The sequence below is a fragment of the Triticum aestivum genome, chromosome 4A (assembly GCF_018294505.1).
Source record: "Triticum aestivum cultivar Chinese Spring chromosome 4A, IWGSC CS RefSeq v2.1, whole genome shotgun sequence".
Lineage (NCBI taxonomy): Eukaryota > Viridiplantae > Streptophyta > Magnoliopsida > Poales > Poaceae > Triticum > Triticum aestivum.
In genome coordinates this window covers 571,348,898-571,358,192 of record NC_057803.1, presented here as the reverse complement: position 1 = coordinate 571,358,192, position 9,295 = coordinate 571,348,898, and the positions used below count along the sequence as shown (strand labels likewise).

At 53.9% G+C, this 9,295-nt stretch overlaps 1 pseudogene; it reads left to right on the top strand.

Annotated features, from left to right (window-relative positions):
• Positions 1–2,713: 2,713 nt before the first annotated feature.
• LOC123083922 (anthocyanidin 3-O-glucoside 6''-O-acyltransferase-like) overlaps positions 2,714–9,295 on the top strand; it is a 92,737-nt pseudogene continuing 86,155 nt past the window's right edge.

Here is a 9,295-nt window from a genome sequence, read left to right as displayed (position 1 = left end):
TACAGCCCGCGGGTGCGCCAGCGCGCCCCCGCGAAGAAGGAAAAGGACTTACTCTGGCTCTCTGACAGATCAGTGGTTCGCTTGCCCAGCCCTTCAACGTTACGGTTGAAGGTAGTGATGCGGAGGTTGTGGTAATCCTGCGACGAACGTTTCAGACAAAAAGTAAATACCCAGAGTTCATCAATTGGAGTTCCGGGCTGCCTGCTCAGCAGCCAGCCCGAAACTCGGGGACTACACCCAGTGGGTGCGCTGGCGCGCCCCCACAGAGAGGAACAAGAAAAACAAAGACCAAAGGGAAAAAACATACCCGGACGGCTCCCCGCGACGCCAGGAACGCCTTGGTGCAACTCTGGAGAGCGTCGCCCTCAGCGCGAAGCTTCGCCTGGACGTCCAGGAGTGTCTGGTTCAGTGGCCCGGTGCCGCCTCCTCGCACCCACCCAATGGGAGCGGCGCTTGTCGCTTCGGCGTCTTGGATCGCCGAGCTGGCGGTGCCGGCTTCCAGGGGGCGGGGTGCCGAAGTCGCCTTCTCCAGACGACGGCGCGTTGGCTAGACGACTTGGAGGAGTAGCCTCGCCATGGCCTTGTCTTCGGTCGGCGGCACCGGAGGGTCCGCTGGCTGCTTGCCTTGCGCACCTTCAGACGGAGGTGGCGGCGGAACGTTCACGTCCGGCGTAGAGGGGTCGCCGCCTTCCCTCCCCACAACGGGGTTCTCCCCCCCGGCTTCCCCAGTCTGCCCCGTGAACTCCGGAGGCGGTGGCGCAGAATTCAACAGGGTGACGAGCACCGCCGACTGGCGGCGTGCGGCTTCCTCAGCCTGCCGCTTTGTCACGGCGGCGGCTTCGGCCTCCGCCAGTTTTTTCTTGGCGGAGGCCTCCGCCCTGTCGGCCTCCGCCTTCTCCAGGCGGAGGGCCTCTTCTTCGTTGCGCTTCTCCTGCGCATTCCGCTCCATCGCCTCCCGGAGGTCAGCAGCGGGGTCAATCCGCCAAGTGGTGGCGGACGTCTCCGCTGACCCCATGACGGAGGCGGCGGTGACCCTCTCAAGAGTGAGGGGAGCCCTGAAGCAAGAGGAGCAAGCGAAGACTCAGACAAAGTCACAAAGAAAGAATAAAACTTTGAAGACAGAATACTCACGCGGAGACCAATGGCGGCTTCTTCACTTCCTTACGGAAGTGAATGGCCTTCGCAGCCGCCTCGTTCCGCCGAGTCACCGCAGCCGAGCCCTTGGGCTTGTTTGGCCGACTGCCGAACAAGGTCGGCACGACCCTGCGCTTCATCCCGCCGCCTGGAGCGCCTGGCGCGGCAGAAGAGCCCGCGCCTGGCTGGCTGGCTCCTGGCCGATGGCGAGGGGCGAATTCTCCCTCGGCGTCGTCGTCAGGCCAGTTGGCGAAAGTGGCCGAAGGCCTGAAGTCGCCTGCCGTTCCTCCTCCTCCCTCGGTGTCGTCCTCCAAAGCCGCCGCCCCCAGATCGGGGTCGTCAACGTCGCTCTCTGCCCGGTCGGCGAGGAACTCGCAGGCCGGCCCCGAGGTGCCGGCTGGTGGGTGGAGGAGGGGATTCTAACCAAAGCCGACTGGTCAAAACAAAACTTGGCAAGAAAGAAGACAATCCAAAGAAAGAAAGGAAAGGCGACTCACCACGGGGAGGGGGTTGGCGCGGGAGTACGGCTCCTTGCCAAACCGCCAATCCTCCAGGAGCTTGCTGTCCGACAGGTAGTTCACCATGAAGGACACCTCTTCGTGAGGCATGTCCTTGGTGCACATCCGACTCGGGTCGCAGGGCCCGCTCATCTGGCATATCATATGGGGGCGGCCTTGGAGTGGGAGAACTCGGCGCGCCACGAAGGCGGCTAGCAGGTCCGGACCAGTCAGACTCTCCGACTGCGTCAGTGGCGCCGGCACCCGCAGGCGTCAGCGACTTGGCCCGGTATGACCAGTTGGGCAGTCGTCCAGCCGGCGGGCCGGCTTCGAAAGCCGGCTGGTTGACCCAGTCCCCCCTCGCGGAGGCGTTCCTGACGTAGAAGTAGGATCTCTGCCACATCTTCACCGACTTTATCAGCGAGATGGAGGGGAAGGGATTGTCGGCCCCCGACCTTCGCATGACGATGAAAGTGCCGCACTGAGCCGGCACGCCCACAGCCTGGGTGCCGAGCTTGGAGAAGAAGAACTCCCCCCAGAGCTCGAGGGTGGGGAGGACTCCGAGGAAGCCTTCGCACATGTCCACGAAGGCGGACAGCAGCACCACTGCGTTGGGGGTGAGGTGGTGCGGCTGGAGGCCATAGAACTCCAGGAAGGATCGGAAGAAACTACTCGCCGGCAGCCCCAACCCGCGCATGCAGTGTGAGCGGAAGATAACCCGCTCGCCCTCCTGCGGTGCGGGGCAAATCTCCCCCTTCGGCGCAAGACGCACCTGCACGCGATCCTCCCCGGGGAGCCGACGAGTCCGGCGGAGGAACTCGATGTGGTCTTCATGAACTTCGGAGCTGTCCCAAGTGCCGGAACGCACCGGGGGAGGCGCAGCGGCGGAGGAAGAACTCATCACGAGCTGTCGCCGCGGCGTTCGCCGGAGCTTGGGCGTGCGGCGGAGCAAAGAAGAAGAAGGAGGAGAGCGAGGAGCAGTGAGAAGGGAGAGAACGGGGAATGGAGGGAAGGAGGGGCACGTGTGCCCCCCTCTTCCCCCTACTTATAGCCTCGTGGGCTGCGAAGCCGAGCGGGCAGACATGGGGATTTACTGCGCCCACGGCCCCACGTCCCCCACGTTCCACGATAAAGTTACTATGTGCAGTAACTCCACGGGAATCCCAACTGTCCACCGGGGCCGCAGCGGATCCGCTCGGGCGCCGAGGTGCGGTAGTGGCTGGCCCCGCCTATGGGCCTGTCCCGTCGCTCGCGTAGGCTGGCAGGACGGCCCGGCCACGTGCCATCGCGTGACAGGCCTAGAATGGGCGGCGGCCTGGAGGCTTAGCCAGCACGCCACTTGGATCCCGCCGCGACGTTCGAAATATTGTGCGAGTCGGAAATTGAGTGAGTCCGAATCGAGCGAGTCCGACTCCTCCTAGTCGGCCCGGCAGAAGTCGATCAAAGACCATGTGTTGAGCACCCGGAAAGAGAAACTGTTGAGGCTTCTCGGCTGATCGTCCATGGCGCCTCACTAGCTTCGAGGACTACTGTCGGAGTAATGGGCCACGGGTAGGCCGACCCGAGCCCCGGAACCTTTCAAGACATCGGGGCAAGATGCGCCCCTCAAGACCCCAGGACGTAGAGCCGCCTTCTAAGGAACCAACGGCAAAGGTGGCCGACTGACCACTCACGGCCGAGTCCTAGGGACGACTTCAAGGAGAGCCGACTTCCAGAGAAGCCGGCTTCGGGGAGTCGGCCTGCGACTCCAACACCCCCCACGACCTCATCAAGTGGGATAGGGCAGGGGAGTGGCGATAATGAAGCCCGCTCCTGCCCCTTACCAAGGGCAGGCATGGCTACAGCACGCCATTCCCCGGAAGATCTCCGTGCGGCGAGGCACTGTTGCCATGCCAGCCCTGACATCAGCACCGCAGGACCGAATCCTGCACCCACGGCGGCTTCTCTGTATGGCCTAGAGGCAGCAGGTCCCACCAGTCGGTGAGACCCTAGGAGACGGCAAGAGGACCACCAGTCGTACCCGTCGGGAGTCGGCCGAGCCCTCCAATGGGGCCCATGCGCCATTAATCAAGATGTGATGGGGAGTGGCGACAGTGATCGCCCGCCGAACGGCGGGGCTGTTGCCACACCTCATGATCAAACCCGCATCATCAAAAGCACGGCTATAGTAATCAGCAGCCGGCAAGACCCGCCCGCGGCGGATGCGGCCTCTCGGCTCCATACCAGGCGAGTCGGCGGGGCCCGCCAGTCGGCGGGCCCCAGCGGTCGGCAGAGAACACGGAGGCCAGAGGCACTGAGAGCTGGGCCCGCGTCCAGCCGGATTACCTTTGTACCCCTTGGGGTAGGCCTATATAAAAACCCCAGGGCACCCATGCAAAGGGTTGGAACCCATTAGCTCTAGACTAGATCATATAGAAGGGAGAGAGCTAGCCTTGCCCTCTCCTACCTCCAAGAAACAGCTCAAGGAGCAACCGTGTAAATACTTTGCCATAGTGATCATGCGGAGACCCCGCAGAGCAGCAGTAGGGGTATTATCTCCTTGGAGAGCCCTGAAGCTGGGTAAGATTCGCCGGCGTGCATGTCTTCACCTCATTCCGTTTCCAGGCACCGGCGACGTTCTACTCGCCCCCATCATGATAAGCCATCCTTTGGCATATGTCGCACCAAACCCCCGACAGATCTCGATATCTTCCATGCTACACACATTATAGGCAGTTCCCAAGCAGAATGGTAAAGTTTATACTCCCCCACCACCAACAAGCATCAATCCATGGCTTGCCCGAAACAACGGGTGCCTCCAACTAACAACAATCCTGGGGGAGTTTTGTTTGCATGTATTTTGATTTGATTTGCTTAAAGCATGGGACTGGGCATCCCGGTGACCAACCATTTTCTCGTGAGTGAGGAGTGGAGTCCACTCCTCTTGAGAATAACCCGCCTAACATGGAGGATGCAGACAACCCTAGTTGATACTGTTGGAAATATGCCCTAGAGGCAATAATAAATTGGTTATTATTATATTTCCTTGTTCATGATAATCGTTTATTATCCATGCTAGAATTGTATTGATAGGAAACTCAGATACATGTGTGGATACATAGACAACAACATGTCCCTAGTAAGCCTCTAGTTGACTAGCTCGTTGATCAATAGATGGTTACGGTTTCCTGACCATGGACATTGGATGTCGTTGATAACGGGATCACATCATTAGGAGAATGATGTGATGGACAAGACCCAATCCTAAGCCTAGCACAAAGATTGTGTAGTTCATATGCTAAAGCTTTTCTAATGTCAAGTGTCATTTCCTTAGACCATGAGATTGTGCAACTCCCGGATACCGTAGGAGTGCTTTGGGTGTGCCAAACGTCACAACGTAACTGGGTGGCTATAAAGGTACACTACAGGTATCTCCGAAAGTGTCTGTTGGGTTGGCACGAATCGAGACTAGGATTTGTCACTCCGTGTAAACGGAGAGGTATCTCTGGGCCCACTCGGTAGGACATCATCATAATGTGCACAATGTGATCAAGGAGTTGATCACGGGATGATGTGTTACGGAACGAGTAAAGAGACTTGTCGGTAACGAGATTGAACAAGGTATCGGGATACCGACGATCGAATCTCGGGCAAGTATCGTACCGATAGACAAAGGGAATTGTATACGGGATTGACTGAATCCTTGACATCGTGGTTCATCCGATGAGATCATCATGGATCATGTGGGAGCCAACATGGGTATCCAGATCCCGTTGTTGGTTATTGACCGGAGAGTTGTCTCGGCCATGTCTGCATGACTCCCGAACCCATAGGGTCTACACACTTAAGGTTCGATGATGCTAGGGTTATAGGGAAAGTATGTACGCGGTTACCGAATGTTGTTCAGAGTCCCAGATGAGATCCCGGACGTCACGAGGAGTTCCGGAATGGTCCGGAGGTAAAGATTGATATATATAGGAAGTATGGTTTTGGCCACCGGAAGTGTTCCGGGCATCACCGGTAGTGTACCGGGACCACCGGAGGGGTCCGGGGGTCCACCGGGAGGGGCCACCAGCCCCGGAGGCTTGCATGGGCCATAAGTGGGAAGGAACCAGCCCCTATGTGGGCTAGGGCGCCTCCCACCAAGGGCCCAAGGCGTCCTCAAGAGGAGAGGGGGCAAACCCTAGGCGCAGATGGGCCCTAAGGCCCACCCTAGGTGCGCCCCCCTCTCTCTCCCCCTTGGTCGCCTCCCAGATGGTATCTGGGGGCTGCCGCCACCCCTAGGGAGGGAACCCTAGGTGGGGTCGCAGCCCCTCCCCTCCCCCTATATATACTTGAGGTATGGGGCTGCCCAACACACGTGATTTGCTCTCCCTGTTGGCGCAGCCCTACCTCTCCTTCCTCATCTCTCGTAGTGCTTGGCGAAGCCCTGCTGGAGTCCCGCGCTCCTCCACCACCACCACGCCGTCGTGCTGCTGCTGGATGGAGTCTTCCCCAACCTCTCCTTCTCCCCTTGCTGGATCAAGGCGTAGGAGACGTCACCGGGCTGTACGTGTGTTGAACACGGAGGTGCCGTCCGTTCGGCACTAGGATCATCGGTGATTTGGATCACGACGAGTACGACTCCATCAACCCCGTTCACTTGAACGCTTCCGCTTAGCGATCTACAAGGGTATGTAGATGCACTCTCCTTCCCCTCGTTGCTAGATTACTCCATAGATTGATCTTGGTGATGCGTAGAAAATTTTGAATTTCTGCTACGTTCCCCAACAGTGGCATCATGAGCTAGGTCTATGCGTAGTTTCTATGCACGAGTAGAACACAAGTTGTTGTGGGCGTCGATTTTGTCAATTTGCTTGCCGTTACTAGTCTTATCTTGATTCGGCGGCATCGTGGGATGAAGCGGCCCGGACCGACCTTACACGTACTCTTACGTGAGACTGGTTCCACCGACTGACATGCACTAGTTGCATAAGGTGGCTAGCGGGTGTCTGTCTCTCCCACTTTAGTCGGATCGGATTCGATGAAAAGGGTCCTTATGAAGGGTAAATAGAAACTGGCATATCACGTTGTGGTTTTCGCGTAGGTAAGAAACGTTCTTGCTAGAAACCTATAACAGCCACGTAAAAACTTGCAACAACAATTAGAGGACGTCTAACTTGTTTTTGCAGCATATGCCTTGTGATGTGATATGGCCAAAAGGATGTGATGAATGATATATGTGATGTATGAGATTGATCATGTTCTTGTAATAGGAATCACGACTTGCATGTCGATGAGTATGACAACCGGCAGGAGCCATAGGAGTTGTCTTAATTTATTTATGACCTGCGTGTCAACATAAACATCATGTAATTAGTTTACTTTATTTCTAAAGCTTTAGCCATAGTAGTAGAAGTAATAGATGATGAGACAACTTCAAGAAGACATGATGATGGAGATCATGGTGTCATGCCGGTGACAAGATGATCATGGAGCCCCGAAGATGGAGATCAAAGGAGCCAAATGATATTGGCCATATCATGTCACTATTTTGATTGCATGTGATGTTTATCATGTTTTTGCATCTTGTTTACTTAGAACAAAGGTAGTAAATAAGATGATCCCTCACTAAAATTTCAAGAAAGGTGTTCCCCCTAACTGTGCACCATTGCGAAGGTTCGTTGTTTCGAAGCACCACATGATGATCTTGTGTGATAGATTCTAACGTTCGAATACAACGGGTGTAAGCCAGATTTACACAGCAAAAACACTTAGGTTGACTTGATGAGCCTAGCATGTACAGACATGGCCTCGGAACACGGAAGACCGAAAGGTTGAGCATGAGTCATATAGAAGATACAATCAACATGAAGATGTTCACCGATGTTGACTAGTCCGTCTCACGTGATGATCGGACACGGCCTAGTTGACTCGGATCATGTTTCACTTAGATGACTAGAGGGATGTCTATCTGAGTGGGAGTTCATTAAATGAACTCAATTATCATGAACATAGTCTAAATTGTCTTTGCAAATATGTTGTAGATAAATAGCTCACGTTGTAGCTCCCTATTTCAATACGTTCCTAGAGAAAGATTAAGTTGAAAGATATTGTAAGCAATGATGCAGACTAGGTCCGTAGTCCGAGGAGTGTCCTCACTGCTACACAGAAGGCTTACGTCTTTGATGCACCGCTCGATGTGCAAACCCCTACAACGTCGTCTGTGGATGTTGTGAACACCTGACAGACACATCCTGATGACTACTTGATAGTTTAGTGCACCATACTTTACGGCTTAGAATCGGGATTCCAATGACGTTTTGAACGCCATAGAACATATGAGATGTTCCAAGAGCTGAAATTGGGATTTCAGGCTCATGCCCGTGTTGAGAGGTGTGAGACCTCTGACAAGTTCTTTTGCCAACAAGATGGAGGAGAATAGCTCAGCTAGTGAGCATGTGCTCAGAATGTCTGGGTGCTACAATCACTTAAATCAAGTGGGAGTTAAACTTCCAGATAAGATAGTGATTGATAGAGTTCTCTAGCCACTATCACTAAGCTACTAGATCTTCGTGATGAACTATGACATGCAAGGGATGGAGTTGATCCCGGAGCTGTTCGCGGTGCTTAAGACCGCAAAAGGTAGAAATCAAGAAGGAGCATCAAGTGTTGATGGTTTAACAAGACCACTGGTTTCAAGAAGGGCAAGGGCTAGAAGGGAAACTTCATGGATGGCAAACCAGTTGCCGCTCCAGTGAAGGAACCCAAGGTTGAACCCAAACCCGAGACTAAGTGCTTCTATTGTAAGGGGAACGGTCACTGGTAGCGGAATTACCCCAAATGCATGGTAGATAAGAAGGCTGGCAACTTCAACAAAGTACATACGTGTTATTAATGTGTACCTCGCTAGTACTCCTGGTAGCACCTGGGTATTGGATACCGGTTCAGTTGCTATTACTGGTGACTTGAAGCAAAAGCTACGGACTAAGCGGAGACTGGCTAAGGGCGAGGTGACGATGTGTGTTGGAAGTGTTTCCAAAGTTGATGAGATCACCATCGCACGCTCCATCTACCTTCGGGATTAGTATTGAACCTAGATAAATGTTATTAGGTGTCTACGTTGAGCACGAATATGATTAGATCATGTTCATTGCAATACGGTCATTCGTTTAAGTTAGAGAATAATGGTTATTCTGTTTGCATGAATGATACCTTTCATGGTCATGCACCCTATGTGAATGGTTCATTGAATCTCGGTCGTGGTAATACACATGTTCACGCCAAAAGATGTAGAGTTAATAATGATAGTACCACTTTCTCGTGGCACTGCCGCTTAGGTCATATTGGCGTAAGATGCATGAAGAAACTCCATATCGATGGATGTTTGGAGTCACTTGATTTTGAATCACTTGACACATGCGAGCCATGCCTCATGGGCAGGATGACTAAGACCCCGTTTTCAAGTACAATGAAACGGGCAAGTGACTTGTTGGAAATCATGCATGCTAATGCATGTGATCCAATGAGAATTGAAGCGTGCAGTGGATATCACTATTTTCTCATCTTCACCGATGGTTTGGGTAGATATAGGTATATCTACTTAATGAAGCACAAGTCTGAAACGTTTGAAAAGTTCAAGTGATTTCAGAGTGAAGTTAAGAATCATCATAACAATAAGATCATGTTCCTACGATCTGATCAAA